We start from the raw sequence: 20854 nt of genomic DNA on the forward strand, positions 1-20854 counted from the left end.
AAAAAAATATTTTTCCAAAACGTAAAAAAGATTAAAAATGGTGTTAAGCGCTGGACTTTACTTACAATCCATACGTGTGTATATTGTGGATATATGTATGTGTATACATATATCATTTTTATATTTTATTTATTTAAAGGTGTTTGAATTGTTGTCATACAATATCGTTTTTTTTTAATATTACTTACAATATATTTATAATATCATTTAATAGTATTATATTAAATATTTAAAATATTTTAATTTTTTTTTGGAATTTAAACTTTGTTTTTGAAACGTCTATTGAAATATATAAAAAATAAAAAATGAGAAATATTATATTATTAACATTTAATATTATAATTTAATATGTGAAGCGTCACAGTTTATCTTATGTATTAATACGTTGTTATAATTTATGTAAGGCAGAGAGTCTTACATATTTGAGTATATAATTAAATTCCTTCCATTGCATCATATTTTATGGTGAATTACAGTGTAGGGATTTTGATTATTTACGATTCCTTTTCTCCGATTTGATTTGGGCAGATTATGGCGAGGTAGGTAGAGTACCCGTTATTGAACATTAGATGGAAATGTTTGTATTAACGGGGCTGTAAAGCTTTATGTATACTAAGGCCTAGGATAGTGGTGGAGCCCGCTTATTATTGTATTGAGAATGAACACATCTGATCAAATTTGTCAATAAATTTTATTGGCAGATGTGGTATAGTTTGTTTATTCATCAATAGATATGTGCCGTCTATTTTTAAGATATAATATAAGTAGAGTGAAATATATGGCAAGATCACTGCATTAAAAATAGGTATTCATATTAGGGTAATTTAAGAAGGGGTGATGAGGAGCCATCACAACATCTGGGTTTTTTTGATACTTTTGCTATAGCGCAAAATGTATAGGGTATTTAGAACACAATGTTCGTAATATATATGTTATTATATGGTATTTATATAGAAATTAACTTAGGAATCACACCATAAATAGGTATTTATATAGAAATTAACTTAGGAATCACACCATAAATAGATTTTAATAACATGTGGAGCTTATTGATTTTGGAATAAACTTATATTGTGATCTTATCTGAGTAATGGTGGTTCCCATAAAAAGATATGAAAAAAGATGGCAATGTCTGTGGTTCTAAAATTTATAATGTTGACATCTTAAGGTATAATTGATTTTAATAATATGCGAAACTTATTAATTTTGGAATAAACTTATATTGTGATCTTATCTGAGTAATGGTGGTTTCCATAAAAAGATATGAAAAAAGATGGCAATGTCTGTGGTTCTGGAATTTATAATGTTGACGTCTTAAGGTATAATAGTCTGTGTGTATACTAATTCCACAGGCTAAGATGCAAGATGTAGGCATAGTAGTTTTATTTTCATTTTTAATTTTATTTAATAATATGTGATCAATTATAGAATATGTATTAAATTATGTACACTTAATAAAAACAATGATAACATAAACTATGTAATATAGCTTTTCATTTATGTTCATTTACAGTCTATTTTATTTGCACTTTAATTTGTTAGGAATATATAAACATTCTGATAGGATAAATTTATATTAGTTATTTATTAATGTATTTGCTCAATAACTTATACTTTAAATTTATATTCTACATTTTATTTTATATGATCCGAATATAAATTATCCTCCGTAGACCCATGCAAATCCACCAAAAAAGGATTTCGCGGTGAAGCTTCATTGTTGGTTGCTGATATACCTACTTTGTCGTTTCTCACCACTGACGTTTCATGTCAAGTCACACGGGAATGCTGTCGAACGGGATAAAAAGTATCCTATACTCAAATTTTCAACCATACCATACATTATAATTGTTAATTATTTATTTTGTTGAGTTTGCAACAACCAGGTAGTTTTATTGATTAAAAACGATATTTATTGCAACACAAACTTATATTGATCTAATACAACTTTTAAAAACACATTAACTAAGTTATATTTCTATCTGTTAAATTTTAATAAAATATTTTCTTATATCAAAAATTTGATAATTTCAAAACCTACTTTGTCGTTTCTCACCACTGACGTTTCATGTCAAGTCACACGGGAATGCTGTCGAACGGGATAAAAAGTATCCTATGTCCTTCTCCTGGCCTTAAACTACCTCCCTGCCAATTTTCAGCTAAATCGGTTCAGCCGTTCTTGAGTTATAAGTGGTGTAACTAACACAACTTTCTTTTATATATATAGATTTATTTATCTATTTATTGGCATTATGCAAAGAAATAACGGCAACTTCTGTATGTTCTCTTGCTTGCATATGGATTTAACTAGGTCATTGCTAACCAACGTACATACATCACTCCGTTTAGCTTTGTTAACTGAATTGAGAGTTTTGTATTTTTTCATATACAGTGTTGTGCATGGCAGGGGCAACCAGGGTTTGCCCATCAAATAGATAAGTTTTTTGTCTACTTTTTGCTTTTCATTCAGGGGCTTAAATGCAGAGTTTTGTTTGTTGTTGTATTGGCTATTGTAGGGAGGCGGCAAGGTCTGCAATTCTTCATAACGGGTTGGATGGTTCACAGGGATGGTGAGATATTGCGAGGTGCGGCTGTGCAGAACAATAGCAACTTTATTTATTATATTAAATTTTTGTATTATTTTTCTAAATTTTGTATAAAGCCCTTTGCTTTTTATTACTTGGGCACTTCTACGGGTCATAGGTGATATTAAATTGTTAATAAAACTATTTGGAATTTTATACCATTCATCTTTCATGACCTCAAGCATTTGGAAACTTTTCGACCCCCAAACCGACGTTTGAGAATACCAAAATGTTCTCAATTGAATTAATATCAGGTGTTTGGGCTGTCTAATTTAAAATTGGAATTCCATTTTTCAAAATCCATTCTCTTATCAGCTTTAAGGTGTGTTTTGGGTGTGTTTTGGGTTATCGTACTGATATACCCGTCGGAGTGACATTTCTCATCCGCCATGGGGTACCATATGGCTTTCTAAAATTTTTTTGTACACATGTTGGGCTATTATTTAATGAATTTCATGAAAAGGTCCAAATCTAAATCCTGAGAAGCACGCCCAAATCATTACTGACCCATTCCCATGCTTCACCGTCGCATGCCAGTTACGCGGATACAAACGTTTTTTTCGCGACGTACGGTGCACATCCTATCAGATTTAGAGATATTTAATTTCGATTTATTGCTGAGAAAAACTGTTTTCCATTTAACAAGTATTCAATTTTAGTGATATCGTTCAAAATTAATATTAATATTATTTCATATTAATATTAATTATAGCAAAACAAAAAATCTAGTTCTTTTGCAAATGCTATTTAGTTAACCTTGGTTTTTTGACTGGTCTGTAACTTTTGAAATCTGCTTCAAGAGTACGCCTGCGTACTATATTTGAGTCCACATATAGTTTAAGCTCATCTACGATCTTTTTCGACGAAATGAAAGCTTTTTTTTTTGTAATTCATATAATGTTTCGATCAATTCTATGAGTAGTCTTAAAAGGGGCTTCACCCAAATAAACCATTTTAACGGTATTTTGTCAAATTATATTTTTTTATAAGCTGCCAAACAATAAACTAATTAATTTTAAGTATTTTGGCTATTTCATTTCAGCACTGCCATTTAAATATTTTTCAATTCTTGCCTCTTTAAACTTCAAAGTATACGTGTCACGAGCCATAGTAAAAACGTACTTCCATTACCTGATTTAATATTGAACTATTCTGTGTTTATGTTCTAATTTGCTTAAAAACATAAATCACAGCATAAAAATGCAAAAAATCAATAAAATATCTTGCTAGAATGCACTTTGGTCATAGATCTATCATTGATCTTGTCTCAGTTGCTATTGTTCTGCACAGCCGCATTTCGCAATATCTCATTGTTTTTGTGAATTATTTGGCCTGTTATGAGGAATTGTGGATTTTGTTGTTTTTTTGTAATGGCCAGTGCAGTAGCAGGTGGGACTCTGTATTTGGGTTTTTGAATGAAAAGTGGGGGGTAGACAGAAAGCTTGTTTGTTTGATGGGCAAGTTTTGGTTGCTTTTGTTATGCACAACACTGTATGTATTCTTACATACATTTAATGATCACTATGCATATATATAAAAGAGATTCTAACAAGAGATTTTAACAAGAGATATTAACAATAGAGAAGTTTGTATTTGCATACATTTGTATTTTTCACACATGCATGCATGTAGAAAGAGGTATTAACAAGAGAAGAGATAATAACAATGGAGGAGTTTACATTTAATGATCACTATGCATATATAAAAAAAGATTCTAACAAGAGATTTTAACAAGAGATATTAACAATATAGGAGTTTGTATTTGCATACATTTGTCTTTTTCACACATGTATGCATGTAAAAAGAGATATTAATAAGAGAAGAGATAATATCAATGAAGGAGTTTATATTCCCATATATGTATTGTTTCATGTATATTTGCTGATCATTATTGCACGTAATGAAGAGCTATTAACAGGAGGTATTAATAATAAGAAATATTAACCAGAAATTCTCAAATATAAAAAAGAGGGAGAATGGGGGTATATATTAACACATACCTAGTATGTGTCAGCAAGATCAAGCCGAGGGTGTGGCTATAGTATATTATTAGAACTACACATACTTCTCGCAAGAGATTTTGGTTTTCTTTGGGTTATGTGTGTAGCACAGGTGCGGAAGCTGAGTTATGCGGTTTTTTGATAACAATTTTTATTAGAATTTCATTAGAGTTATATAAGTGGAATATGGATATAATTGAAAAAGGTTGTACTGACAATGAATATATATATTGATTTGGTCTGGTTTTGTATGTTGATGTGGAGTGCTTGCAGTGTATCGCAATGTCTTGGAGGCTGATGTCTGTGTTGAAGTAACGTCCTTCGGATGTGGTATTTGTTCTTTGTATGTGCCCTTGGTTTTTCTGGCCTCTTCTTGCTTTTTCTTGTTTGTATATACTTTTTCGTGGTGATTTTTTGTGTTGTATATCAACAGGTGCTAGTGTGCAGTTAATTTTCTAATGCGCAATTAATTTTCAATGGGAAATGATTTCGCGGTACATAATGGGATGTGAACACAAAACATGATATGGCCTAGTAACATGAACATGATACACGATATGACTATGTAACATGGTTTTTGCATTAATTATGTTTGGAACGGAGTTTGCAAAAATAATGGCTATACACGCGTCTTGATTTTTGCAATTATATAAGTTATTAAAGGGCAGTGTATTAATAGCAATATATACATGTCTAGATTTTGTAATTATAATTTAAGTTGGAGGAGCGGTAATACAATAATGGCAATATAATAATGGCAATTACAAATGGCAATATTCATACGGCTGGGGGAGATAACAGTAATGGTGCGCTAATGTCTCAATTCATTTAGGACGGCAATGGTGCAATGGTGTGAGTTGCAAGTAAATGGCAATATATGCACGGCTTAAGGAGATAACTGTGATAGAATGTTAGTTTCTCAACGCATATAGGAGGGCATAGTGAAATGTCAGTATGGGTCTAGCCGATTGTATTTGAGATAAAAATTGATGTTTTCCCTCGATATTTTTGCGATATTTCGTGCAGATAAGAGGGTGTTATATGTATGTATATGCAAGTATACGGAATTGTGTGGGTGTAAATGCATGTAAGTATATTTAGTTAATTTTATTTTTATATTTATCCCCATAACATTGATTTTTAATGGTTAGTTTTTCAACTGTTTATATTTATCCCCATAACATTGATTTTTAATGGTTAGTTTTTCAATTGTTTTCAATATTTCATTGATTTCATTGATTTTTAATGGTTAGTTTTCCAATGGGTTTCAATATTTTATTTTAATAGTTAGTTTTTTCAATTGGTCTTATTTAATGGTTTGTGTTTCAATGCTCTATTTTAATGGTTTGGTTTTTCAATTGGTTTTCAATTGTTTTATTTTAGTGCTTGGTTTTCAATTGGATTGTTCAATGATTTATTTTTTAATTGTTATTTTATTGTTAAATTTTCAATGATATTATTAATTTTTGGTTAGTTTTTCAATGTCCTTATTCTATTTGTCATGTTTATAATTTGGTTTCATATTTTATTTTATATGTAAGTAATTACTCTATAACTAGTTAGCATTTATGTTTATGTTAACATATAAGACGTATACATATGACGAGCACAAGATATATACTTTTGATTTTTATGCCACTCTGATGAGTCTGGGTAGTTCCCAGACGAAACGCGTCAGTGGAAACTATAGTGGACGGATGACGGATTCTAACACCAGTTTGGTGTTGTATAGGTTTTCACATGATATATAAACTTTTTAGACCAATCTAACGAACTTTTGGACCAATCTAACATATTTTACATTTTATGGTTTTGCTTTATGTATTCATATACATACTGGCATATATTTGTGTTGGGTGTAGCGGACTAGCAACGGGGTTGCTGGTGAAGTGTTGCACTAAGAAGCACTAAGAATTTATTTATTTATTTATTTATTAAATATATTCAGTTAAGCTTTAATTGTTAATTCTATCTTACCTTAACTTTCTAATATATTGAACTTAGTTTTTATGTTAATATTAGACTCTTAGATATCATTTTGAATTAATGTATATCCACTAGATATAACTACATTTGTTTAAATTTTATATTAATTTTGTAATTGATAATGCATATGTATGTAGTTAGCATACCTTAGATTCCTATATTAATTTTGTAATTTATAATATGTATACATGTAGTTATTATATCCATCAATATTTATGGGAGTGTATTAGATAAAAAAGCATTTATTTGCATTCTCGAGAGTATAATGGTCACATTTTACTCTGATGGGCTCAATTATGTAAGGCAGAGAGTCTTACATATTTGAGTATATAATTAAATTCCTTCCATTGCATCATATTTTATGGTGAATTACAGTGTAGGGATTTTGATTATTTACGATTCCTTTTCTCCGATATGATCTGAATACAAATTATCCTCTGTAGACCCATGCAAATCCACCAAAAAAGGATTTTGCAGTGAAGTTTCATTGTTGGTTGCTGATATTAACACAGGTGTTGAGATTGTTGGAACAACTTTAGATGTAGTAGCTGACGTAGAATATGCAATTGAAGCATTGGCTAATATGGGGAATTAACAACATAAGGTATAAGTTATAATTTATCTAGATGATTTTACAGTAAGAATTTTACTAAAAATAGTTTCAATAATATAGAATTTAAGATTTAATAATTCAATTATAATAATTTTCAATTAGATATATACCTCTTTGATGTATTACTGTTGAACGCGATATAGCTGCCTGAGGATTAACATTGGTATCGAGTGTCTCATCTGAACCGATATTTCCATATGTGTTAATATTTTCAACATTAGAGGGATTTTCTAGCACAGTTTCCCTATTTTGTAATGGGGAGGTATTGATAGCCTCTAGCATTGTCCCACATAAGCCCCCTTCCCCCAAATTGTTGGGATCTTGCATGGTTCCACATAAGCCCCTTTCCTCCAAATCGTCCAGTAAAGCAATAAGAGTGTTGTCATCAATGTATGTATCCATGTTCATATGAAACCTTCCGTTTTTAAAAATTTGGTTAATTTTTGGTTTTAATTGTGCAAATATAAAAACAGTTATGTTAATATAGGTGCAATATACTAAATCATTGCCTTTTAGAAGGTTATTAGCATTTAAACACCCGTATAATATCACCCTTATAATATCATATGCAATCTTAGTAGAACTGACGCTAATGTAATGGCATAACCATGCATAATTTAGAAATATTCATTTTATTTATTTATTATTTAATTAATTATTTTATTATTTTATTATTTATTTAATTATCCAGTTAGTCATTTATTGCTAATATTAAGTCATCATTTATGTGTGTTGAAGTGTATCGGATTCTGTTCCATGTATTAGCTGAAGATACATTTTTGGCACATATTTATGATTGGTGTAACTGACTAGGCTATATAATGTTGCTAGATCGTTGCACTAAGTGTCTATCTATTCATTTATTTATTTATTTAATTAATTAAATTATTTTATTATTTATTACTTTATTATTTTAATTATTCAATTATTTTATTCATTATTCATCCATTTGGTCATTTATTACTAATATTAAGTCATCATTTATGTGTGTTAGAGCGTGTCGGATTCTGTTCCATGTATTAGCTGAAGATATACTTTGGCACATATTTATGATAGGTGTAACTGACTAAGCGACGGATGTTGGTAGATCGTTACACTAAGTGTCTAATTAACTTTTTATTCATTTATTTCTTATTTATTTCCTAATCATTTATTAATTTTCTATTTAATTATTTATCATTCATCACTAATATTAGGTCATCATTTGTGTGTGTCGGAGTGCGTCTGATTCTGTTCCATGTATTAGCTGATGATACATTCTGGCTCACATTGATGATAGGTGTAACTGACTAAGCGACGGATGTTGGTAGATCGTTACACTAAGTGTCTAATTATTATATTATTTATTTTATTTTATTTTTATATAATTATTTATTTCTTATTTATTTCCTATTCATTTATTCATTTTATCCTAATTAATTTATCTATTTATTTAATCATTTTATCCTATTTATCTATTTATTTAATCATTTATTATCTATTACTAATATTAGGTCATCATTTGTGTGTGTTGGAGTGCGTCTGATTCTGTTCCATGTATTAGCTGATGATACATTCTGGCTCACATAGATGATAGGTGTAACTGACTAAGCGACGGATGTTGGTAGATCGTTACACTAAGTGTCTAATTATTATTTTATTTGTATATTTATTTATTTTATTTTATTTTTATTTATATATTTATTTATATATTTATTTACTTCTTATTTATTTCCTATTCATTTATTCATTTTATCCTATTTAATTTATCTATTTATTTAATCATTTATTATCTATTACTAATATTAGGTCATCATTTGTGTGTGTTGGAGTGGGTCGGATTCTGTTCCATGTATTAGCTGATGATACATTCTGGCATACATTTGTGATAGGTGTAACTGACTAAGCGACGGATGTTGGTAGATCGTTACACTAAGTGTTTAATTATTTTATCCATCATTTATTATTTTATCCATCATTTATTATTTCATATATCCATTTATTATTATTATACATCGATCTATTTTATATATCTATCTATTATTATATATCGATTTATGTTTATATATTTTTATTTTATTTTATTTTATTTTTATATATCTATTATTTATTTATCTCTTATTTATTTCCTATTTATTTCCTATCCATTTTTATTCATGCATGTATTTACGCATGTATTTATTATTTATATAGATATTTGGCCGTTTATTGGTATATTTTAATTTATTTATTTATTTATATAGATATTTGGCCGTTTATTGGTATATTTTAATTTAACTTGTATTGGTTTTATATAGGTTTCAGTAAATTCTATATTTGCCTTAGTGGACTTTATATATAGGTTTCAGTAGATTCTACATTTGCCTTAGTGGATTTTGTTGTTGTCTTGGGTTTGTTGTTAATCTTGTGTCTTGTTACATGGTTTAAGTTGTGTTACACCCTACCACAGAAATAGTTTGGGTTGCGCTACGTTCTAGCTTTGTTTAGGTTAACTTTATTTTATTTTTTTATTTATTTTTTTATTTATTTATTTTTTATTTTATTCTATATTACATGAAATGTTGCGATCTTAGCATTTGAGATGCATACAATATGCAGAAGTTTTGTTTTGTTTTGTTTTTAGTATTTGGAAGCATACATAGTGGATTTCTATAATTTGCATTATATTCCTTTACTTTTGCATATTTGTATTTCGGTATCCGGAAATAACGGCGGTTACAGTATGATCTCTTGCTTGCATACAATATGTTCTCTTGCTTGCATACGTATTTAACTAGGTCATTGCCAACCAATGTACATATGCACATATATCACTCCGCCCAACTTTATTAGCGAAATTGAGAGTTTGTATTTTCTCAATCAAATTTAAAGACCACTATGCATATAATAAGAAATCATAATAAGAAGTATTAACAGTTGTGATTGTATTTTTATACATTTGTATTTTCATACATATATGCATGTAATGAGATATTTAAAGATCAATATGCATATATAAAAGAGATTTGATTTGAGATTTTAATATAAGACATTAATAAGAGGCATTAGCAGTTATGTTTTTATACATTTGTGTTTTGTACATTTGTGTTTTCTCACATAAATTTAAAGATCACTATGCATATATAAAAAAGAGATTTTAGCATGAGCTCTTAATAGGAATTAGTAATAAGAAGTATTAACAGTTGTGTTTGTATTTTCATACGTTTGTATTTTCATACATATATGCATAGAAATGGAAAGAGATAATTAAAGATCACTATGCATATATAAAAGATATCTTAGCAAGAGATCTTTAAAAAGAGATATTAATAAGTAGTTTTAACAGTAGTGGTTTGTAATTTCATATATATATGCATGTTAGATGAGATAATAACAATTAAAAAGAGATATTAGTAAGTAGTTTTAACAGTTGTGTTTTGTATTTTCATACATTTGTACTCCCATGCATGGGTAGTTTCACGCATATTGCCTGGTCATTATGTGGGTAATAAAGAGTCACTAGCAAGTTCGGGCTGGGGGTGTGGCTGTAATGTATTTATTGATGTTTACATACTACTCGCAAGAGATTTTGTTTTTTGTTTGGGCTACGAATGTAATACAGGTGCGGATTCTGTGTTTGTGGGGTTCTTGATGGCAATTTTGTTAGTGCTGTATAGTTGGAATATAGATATAAATGGAAGAAGTTATACTTACAATTGTGATGTATATTGGTGTGTCTGTCTTGTGTGTTGATGTTGTGTGCTTGCAGTCTCACGCTAAGTCTTGGTGCTTGAAGGTGTATTCTTCGGATGCGGTAATATTTTTCGAATACGATATTTGTTCCTGGTGATGATTTAGATTGTATATGTATTTTTGTATTTTTTGTGCGTTCTTTTATGGTTTGTATGCCAATATGTACAAGTGCGCAATTAATTTTCTAAATGCGTAATTTTTAATGAGAATTGGTTTCGCGGTACATAATGGGATGTGAATACGATACATGAATTAGCATGCAGTGACTATGCAACATGGATTTTGCAGTAATTAAGGTTGGAACTGTGTTTGTAAATATAATGACTATGCAACATGGATTTTGCATTAATAAAGGTGGAACAGTGTTTGCAAAATATTTCAACCATATACATGTCTTGATTTGTAATAACGTGAGTTGCTAAGGGTAATATACTGGATTTTGGTATAAGGTGGATGTTAATGGCAATGTGTTAGCGGCAATATGCATATGTCTGGATTGTGCAATTACGGTGTTGGATGGAGGAAAGGCAGTGTAATAAATGGCGGTGGTAAATTGCAGTGTTCGCAAAGCTAAGGGAGATAACAGTAATTTAGGACGGCAATGGTGCAATAATATAAGCTGCAAAATGATGGCAATATATACATAATTATAGTATGTTTATGTCTGGGATAAAAAATTGGTGTTTTCTTGATAAAAATTGGTGTTTCCTTTGATTTTTTTGCGCAGATACATTTATTGTGCAGATAGGATGGTGTATATATGCATGTATACGCTGGCTTACGGAATTGTGTATGTGTAAATGTATGTAAGTATATTTGGCTATTTTATCTTATTTATTTTATTTTATTTTATTTTATTTTTATTCCTATACATTTTTTATTGGTTTGGTTTTCAATTATTATAATGGGTAATCCTTCAATTTGTTTTTCAATTTTAAGATTTTATCATAATGGTTAGTCCTTCAATTATTCTATTATAATGGTTAGTCCTTCAATTTATTTATTTTATTTTATTTATTTTATATGTTTGTGGTTTTTAGTTTTTAATTTTATTATATTGGTTAGTGTCCCAATAACTTTACTTTACTTTATTTTATAAATTTTATATATTTGTTTGTTCTTCATTTGTTTTTCAATTATTATTTATGGTTAGCTTTCAATGACTATATAATTTTCATGTTACAATTTTCATGTTATATATTATATGTAAATTTATCATATAACTGGTTAGTATGTATATTGACATATAAGAAATGTACATATGACGGGCACTTGATACATGATACATACGTTGGATTTTTTATGCCACTCTGATGAGTCTAGGTAGTTCCTAGACGAAACGCGTCAGTGGAAACTATAGCGGACGGATGACGGATTCTAACACCATTTTGATGTTGCATAGGTTTTCACACGATATATAACTTTAGACCAATCTAACTAACTTTGGACCTATCTAACATTTTACATTTTATTTATTTATTATTTAATATATTCAGGTAATTTTAATTATTAATTCTATCTCACCTTAAGTTTCTAATATATTGGATTACCTTTATGTTAACATTAGACATATTAGATATCATTTTTGAATTAATGTATATCCACTAGATACATTTATATTTAATTAAATTTAATATATTGAACTTACCTTTATGTTCATATTAGACATATTAGATACTATTTTGAATTTATGTATACCCACTAGATATGATTACATTTGGTTAAATTTTATATTAATATTGTAATTAATAATGCATATGTATGTAATTAGCATACCGTAGGTCTCTCTATATTAATTTTGTAATTTACAATATGTATTCATGTATTATTATATCCATCAATATTTATGGGAGTGTATTAGATAAAAAAGCATTTATTTGCATTCTCGAGAGTATAATGGTCACATTTTTACTCTGATGGGCTCAATAATGTAAGGCAGAAAGTCTTACATATTTGAGTATATAGTTAAATTCCTTCCATTGCGTCACATTATATGGTGAATGCTGTGTAGGGATTTTGATTGTTTACGATTCCTTTTCTCCCATTTCGCAATATCTCATTGTTTTTGTGAATTATTTGGCCTGTTATGAGGAATTGTGGATTTTGTTGTTTTTTTGTAATGGCCAGTGCAGTAGCAGGTGGGACTCTGTATTTGGGTTTTTGAATGAAAAGTGGGGGGTAGACAGAAAGCTTGTTTGTTTGATGGGCAAGTTTTGGTTGCTTTTGTTATGCACAACACTGTATGTATTCTTACATACATTTAATGATCACTATGCATATATATAAAAGAGATTCTAACAAGAGATTTTAACAAGAGATATTAACAATAGAGAAGTTTGTATTTGCATACATTTGTATTTTTCACACATGCATGCATGTAGAAAGAGTTATTAACAAGAGAAGAGATAATAACAATGGAGGAGTTTACATTTAATGATCACTATGCATATATAAAAAAAGATTCTAACAAGAGATTTTAACAAGAGATATTAACAATAGAGGAGTTTGTATTTGCATACATTTGTCTTTTTCACACATGTATGCATGTAAAAAGAGATATTAATAAGAGAAGAGATAATATCAATGAAGGAGTTTATATTCCCATATATGTATTGTTTCATGTATATTTGCTGATCATTATTGCACGTAATGAAGAGCTATTAACAGGAGGTATTAATAATAAGAAATATTAACCAGAAATTCTCAAATATAAAAAAGAGGGAGAATGGGGGTATATATTAACACATACCTAGTATGTGTCAGCAAGATCAAGCCGAGGGTGTGGCTATAGTATATTATTAGAACTACACATACTTCTCGCAAGAGATTTTGGTTTTCTTTGGGTTATGTGTGTAGCACAGGTGCGGAAGCTGAGTTATGCGGTTTTTTGATAACAATTTTTATTAGAATTTCATTAGAGTTATATAAGTGGAATATGGATATAATTGAAAAAGGTTGTACTGACAATGAATATATATATTGATTTGGTCTGGTTTTGTATGTTGATGTGGAGTGCTTGCAGTGTATCGCAATGTCTTGGAGGCTGATGTCTGTGTTGAAGTAACGTCCTTCGGATGTGGTATTTGTTCTTTGTATGTGCCCTTGGTTTTTCTGGCCTCTTCTTGCTTTTTCTTGTTTGTATATACTTTTTCGTGGTGATTTTTTGTGTTGTATATCAACAGGTGCTAGTGTGCAGTTAATTTTCTAATGCGCAATTAATTTTCAATGGGAAATGATTTCGCGGTACATAATGGGATGTGAACACAAAACATGATATGGCCTAGTAACATGAACATGATACACGATATGACTATGTAACATGGTTTTTGCATTAATTATGTTTGGAACGGAGTTTGCAAAAATAATGGCTATACACGCGTCTTGATTTTTGCAATTATATAAGTTATTAAAGGGCAGTGTATTAATAGCAATATATACATGTCTAGATTTTGTAATTATAATTTAAGTTGGAGGAGCGGTAATACAATAATGGCAATATAATAATGGCAATTACAAATGGCAATATTCATACGGCTGGGGGAGATAACAGTAATGGTGCGCTAATGTCTCAATTCATTTAGGACGGCAATGGTGCAATGGTGTGAGTTGCAAGTAAATGGCAATATATGCACGGCTTAAGGAGATAACTGTGATAGAATGTTAGTTTCTCAACGCATATAGGAGGGCATAGTGAAATGTCAGTATGGGTCTAGCCGATTGTATTTGAGATAAAAATTGATGTTTTCCCTCGATATTTTTGCGATATTTCGTGCAGATAAGAGGGTGTTATATGTATGTATATGCAAGTATACGGAATTGTGTGGGTGTAAATGCATGTAAGTATATTTAGTTAATTTTATTTTTATATTTATCCCCATAACATTGATTTTTAATGGTTAGTTTTTCAACTGTTTATATTTATCCCCATAACATTGATTTTTAATGGTTAGTTTTTCAATTGTTTTCAATATTTCATTGATTTCATTGATTTTTAATGGTTAGTTTTCCAATGGGTTTCAATATTTTATTTTAATAGTTAGTTTTTTCAATTGGTCTTATTTAATGGTTTGTGTTTCAATGCTCTATTTTAATGGTTTGGTTTTTCAATTGGTTTTCAATTGTTTTATTTTAGTGCTTGGTTTTCAATTGGATTGTTCAATGATTTATTTTTTAATTGTTATTTTATTGTTAAATTTTCAATGATATTATTAATTTTTGGTTAGTTTTTCAATGTCCTTATTCTATTTGTCATGTTTATAATTTGGTTTCATATTTTATTTTATATGTAAGTAATTACTCTATAACTAGTTAGCATTTATGTTTATGTTAACATATAAGACGTATACATATGACGAGCACAAGATATATACTTTTGATTTTTATGCCACTCTGATGAGTCTGGGTAGTTCCCAGACGAAACGCGTCAGTGGAAACTATAGTGGACGGATGACGGATTCTAACACCAGTTTGGTGTTGTATAGGTTTTCACATGATATATAAACTTTTTAGACCAATCTAACGAACTTTTGGACCAATCTAACATATTTTACATTTTATGGTTTTGCTTTATGTATTCATATACATACTGGCATATATTTGTGTTGGGTGTAGCGGACTAGCAACGGGGTTGCTGGTGAAGTGTTGCACTAAGAAGCACTAAGAATTTATTTATTTATTTATTTATTAAATATATTCAGTTAAGCTTTAATTGTTAATTCTATCTTACCTTAACTTTCTAATATATTGAACTTAGTTTTTATGTTAATATTAGACTCTTAGATATCATTTTGAATTAATGTATATCCACTAGATATAACTACATTTGTTTAAATTTTATATTAATTTTGTAATTGATAATGCATATGTATGTAGTTAGCATACCTTAGATTCCTATATTAATTTTGTAATTTATAATATGTATACATGTAGTTATTATATCCATCAATATTTATGGGAGTGTATTAGATAAAAAAGCATTTATTTGCATTCTCGAGAGTATAATGGTCACATTTTACTCTGATGGGCTCAATTATGTAAGGCAGAGAGTCTTACATATTTGAGTATATAATTAAATTCCTTCCATTGCATCATATTTTATGGTGAATTACAGTGTAGGGATTTTGATTATTTACGATTCCATTTCTCCCCTAACTGCCACAAGGTTTACGCCACTCCCACAGCCAACTCTTTCTCTATAGGACTCCTTCGCCTAGAACTGACATTACGGCTACGGAATTTAAAATTATACTCGATAAATTCTAATTTTAATATTAGAAGATCACGCCGGGGTCACCAATTTAACAAAGAATTCCTCACTTTGTTAATTAACACGAAAACAATCGAAAGCAAACTTTATTTAGTTTTTCTCGGAACGAAATTGTAAACGTTCTTTCTCCAAAAATTAAAAACTAATAATTCCAGAATTTCAATAAATATCCAACGGATACTTGCACCGCCATAGAGCTATATGAGAATCATTATTATTATATTAACATGAAATCATCTCGTCAGATTATACCAACAACATGAATTATTATTTATTTTAATTTCTTTAACTTTTTATAATGTTATCTTCTTTTGTAAGGTCCAAATAAAAGATGTAAGTGTATATTAAAATCAAGTATAAACGCAAACATTTTACGAAAAATTCTCCCTTGATTTTTGTTAAACATTTTTTGAATCAAGGCTCGTAGATTTATAAGGAATTACTTCTTCTTAACTGTTTAACTTGCAACTGCGTCAGCAGCAGCTCCAAACTTGAAAAAGTACTTGGATGTGGATTGGAGTTATCCGTTGTCCACCAATCCACAGATATACTATTTAATAGTATCCTGCGACTATACGCTTGAAAACCGATGCTATGGGCATCTTGCGGCCATCCTCATGTAATTCACATAAAGCGTCACTCATAAGTTTTTTAGATATTATGAGAGTGTCTTTTTTGACTTTTTTTTAGCCTAGAATATAGTAAAATAAAAGTCAACAGGGTACCAGGTCCTAATGGAGCGGAGCACCGCAACAATAGTTGATCTTTTGTGCTGCTATAGACTCTAATCTACAGAACACATTCCGCTCTTCAAATGAATGCCAAAATATCAGCCGTTGAGGAACTCCTAATGTCAGAAGGGGAAAGTGATTCTCGCTCTAGTGACTTCCTCCTGGCCCAGATTAAGGTAGAATAGTCAAAAAGAATATGACAATCAATCTTTTCGGTCAAACCAAGTTTTATAAAGTTTTATAATGCAGCCCGAGTAGAACCGTTAAATATCCCACCAGCAACCTCAACTCTATTCTGCTTACCTTTTTTTGACTTGAAATTCGCCGCACTCAACTTTTCACGGTGTTGTTTTTGCTGCAACATTGAACGTAAAGTAGCGTAATGTATAATTAGAAGGGTATTGTGTCTTCCTTTCAAACGATTATGCGGTCTACATATTCGTTAAGCCCTTGAATAATTTTTAATGCCATTTTTTGATATTTAATTTTCTTAGATTCACTCATTTTTAAAATTGTTTGTAAGTAATTGTAAGCAAAAACCAAACAAGTAAGCCTATATATATATCCCTTAAAACTTAAGGACAACTGAAAAATACAAAGGCAGTAGTAAAAGTACGAAATTGACAATACCTGATATGGCACTCTACATAACATGCATTTTCGGCATAACCCGAAAGAGCTAATTACTCTCTTAAAATACAAACGCCAGAAATGCTATTTTTCTAGAAGATTTTTGGCAACTGAAGGAGGTTATAAAAGTTTGGGATATAAAACAAGGCTATCCCACTATTGTTATTCGCTCCCACTCACCTACACCTTCCCCATTTTGTCTGCAATCAAATGGAAAGAATCCGACAATGCCAAGATCACTCGCATGAACGAGTACCTTTTGACACCCACATGTAGATACCTCACCCGGCTCCATGATCTCCCCCTGATGTCTCTATTTCTATAACCCTTCCTGAAGATCTTGTTCTAGCTTTGCGCCTTAAACCTCCTACCTGTCCCACTACCTCGACGAGTGGGACCGTAACCTTCACTCTATTCCCCTATCTATAACCCAATTTCCCTAATGTACGCCCTTGCTTTTTGGCTTAGATAAATTTAGCTCGCTAGATACTAAGTCTATTTTTTCTCCTCTCTCCTTGATTACTGAAATGGAGTTTTCACAATGCTGTAGAAATCTTCTCCATTCATTCCTAAGAGGTGGTTTAGTGGGTTCAAGTCTTACACGGTGGCGTTCGATGCTTCCACCTACTGTCAAAAAAATACAAAAAAAAAAAAATGTATATAATACACTTGAGCAATATGTACAATATTTACAATTGCTTACAGTTAACCATTAATATATAGCGGGTTTCTGTACGTTAACGTAATTGAAATACAGAGACTATATTTAAATTTCAAAATTATTTATTGAGTCTACTTATTTTCTTTATCAGAAAACCGAAACTTCTACGTCGAATATAATTTTCTTTTTTTTTTATTTTACAAGTTTTAATGTTGTCAATATACTTAAATAATAATCCAGTTTACTGTGATTATTTAGAATATGAACAGCTACATTATTCCCCCTTCCGAAAAAAAACCTTGCGACCATAACGCGAAGTGTATGTCTCATGATCGTTCTTGTCAGTGACTAAAGGCTTAACTTCTTGTTCCTTAAAATATTGTTCACTGAAGGCTGCTTTGAGGCGATCCACCGAGATATTCACTTTCCTTCCCTTAACATCCACGACAAAATATTTATCGAAACGCTTAAGAACAGTGAATGGACCTTCGTATGGAGCCTGCAATGGTTTACAAATCATGGAATTTCTGACGAAAACCTGATCCGAGGAATAAAGATCTTTTTCAATAAAAACCTTTCCACTAGAATGATGAGCAGTTTGAGTAGGTCTTAAGTCGTTCATAAATCTTTTTAGTTTAGCTACAAATTCTGCCTGAGGGTTTGAGACGTCGCGATTAACTTCTGAAATGAATTCCCCAGGTAAACGTAAGCCAACGCCATAAACCAGTTGTGAAGGACATGCGTTAATATCTTCTTTCACTACCACTCTAAATCCTAGAAGGATGAGAGGTAATATTTCAACCCAGTTGTCATTTTGATAACACTTAATGGCTGCTTTCAAAGACCTGTGAAATCTTTCAATAATTCCATTAGAAGCAGGGTGATAAGCTGTGGTACGTAAGTGCTGAATACCAAGAAGCTTAGACAGCTCTTTAAACAAATAGCATTCAAATTATCGTCCCTGATCTGTGGTTACACGTAATGGAACGCCAAATCTTGCAATCCAGGTGGAATAGAATGCGAAAGCTACATTTTCAGCAGAAATATCCTGCAATGGACAAACCTCAGACCAGCGTGAGAAACGATCGATCATTGTCAAACAGTAACGAAAACCTCTACAGCATGGTAGTGGTCCGACAATGTCCATGTTGACGTGGTCGAAACGAGACGAAGCAGGTAGATACTGCTGAATAGGTACCTTGTTGTGACGGTGAATTTTGCTTTTTTGACAAGCAATGCAGGATTTGGCCCAAATAGCACAATCTTTCTTCATATTAGGCCAAATGAACTTTTCTGCTAATAATTTGTGAGTTCTTTTACCATTTGAGTGACAAAGGTTGTGGATCGAGTCAAAAGCGATTTTGCGAAAATGCTTCGTCAAGACCGGACGAACGTTTCCGGTAGAAATGTCACAATACACTGATACATCAGAGTTTGGTAAGGTAAAGGACTTGATTTGCAAGCTGGAGTCTCCGTTGAGAAGCCTTTTAACTTCCTCATCAGTTGTTTGCTGATAGGAAAGATCCTTATAATTAATTGTCTCGCTAGAATGAATAGCTTCTATCCTTGAGAGAGCGTCTGCAACGATGTTATCTTTACCAGAGATATGGCGAATGTCCGTTGTAAATTGACTCAAGAAATCCAAGTGTCGGATCTGTCTAGGACTAGCATTATCAAGCTTCTTAGTAAAAGCAAACTGAAGCGGTTTATGATCTGTGTAGATGCAAAACTGTCTGCCTTCTAACATGTGGCGAAAGTGCTTCACACTTTTGTAAGCAGCTAGAAGTTCTCTGTCGTAAGTGCAATAATTTCGCTGAGCGTGAGTCAGACGCTCAGAATAAAAACCAAGTGGTTGGAAACTTCCTTCAACTAGCTGCTGCAACACAGCCCCAACGGCAATGTTTGATGCATCCACCATAAGAGCCAATTGAGCGTTTGATTTTGGAAAAACTAGATACGTTGCATCGCGAAGTTGAATCTTGCATGCGTCGAAAGCTGTTTTTCCTTCTTCAGACCACTCGATAACCGTCTTATCATTTTTCTTATTGCCAAGAGTAAGTTTGTTTAAGGCCGCTTGTTGAGTTGCGGCACCCGGTAAGAATCGGCGATAGAAATTAATCATACCCAAAAAACGTTTCAGATCACAAACGCGCTGCGGTAATTTAAATTGCATTAAAGCTTCGACTTTATCTGGTGTTGGTTTAACACCATTCTTGTTAATTACAAATCCGAGAAAAATAACTTCATCCTTACCGAAATTACATTTGGAAGGATTAATCTTCATCTCATATTGCTGCAGCCTGCGGAAAACAAGTTTCATGTGTTGTTTGTGTTCCTCAATGTTCTTTGATGCTACTAGAATATCATCAAGATACGCAAAAGCAAAATTAAAATCACGTATAATGTGGTCCATAAAACGTTGAAAAGTTTGACCAGCATTGCGTAAACCAAACGTCATCTGAATGAATTCAAACATTCCGAATGGTGTAGTGATAGCTGTTTTGGGAACATCTGCAGGATGAACAGGAATCTGATGATAGGCTTTGCGAAGATCAATAGTCGAGAAAACATTGCAATCTTCTAGCCAATGTGTGAAATCATGTATATGCGGAATGGGATAACGGTCTGGCTCGGTAATAGAATTAAGTCTTCTGTAGTCACCGCAAGGTCT

This window comes from Teleopsis dalmanni, chromosome 1 (assembly GCF_002237135.1).
Source record: "Teleopsis dalmanni isolate 2A chromosome 1, ASM223713v2, whole genome shotgun sequence".
NCBI classification, from domain to species: Eukaryota; Metazoa; Arthropoda; class Insecta; order Diptera; family Diopsidae; genus Teleopsis; species Teleopsis dalmanni.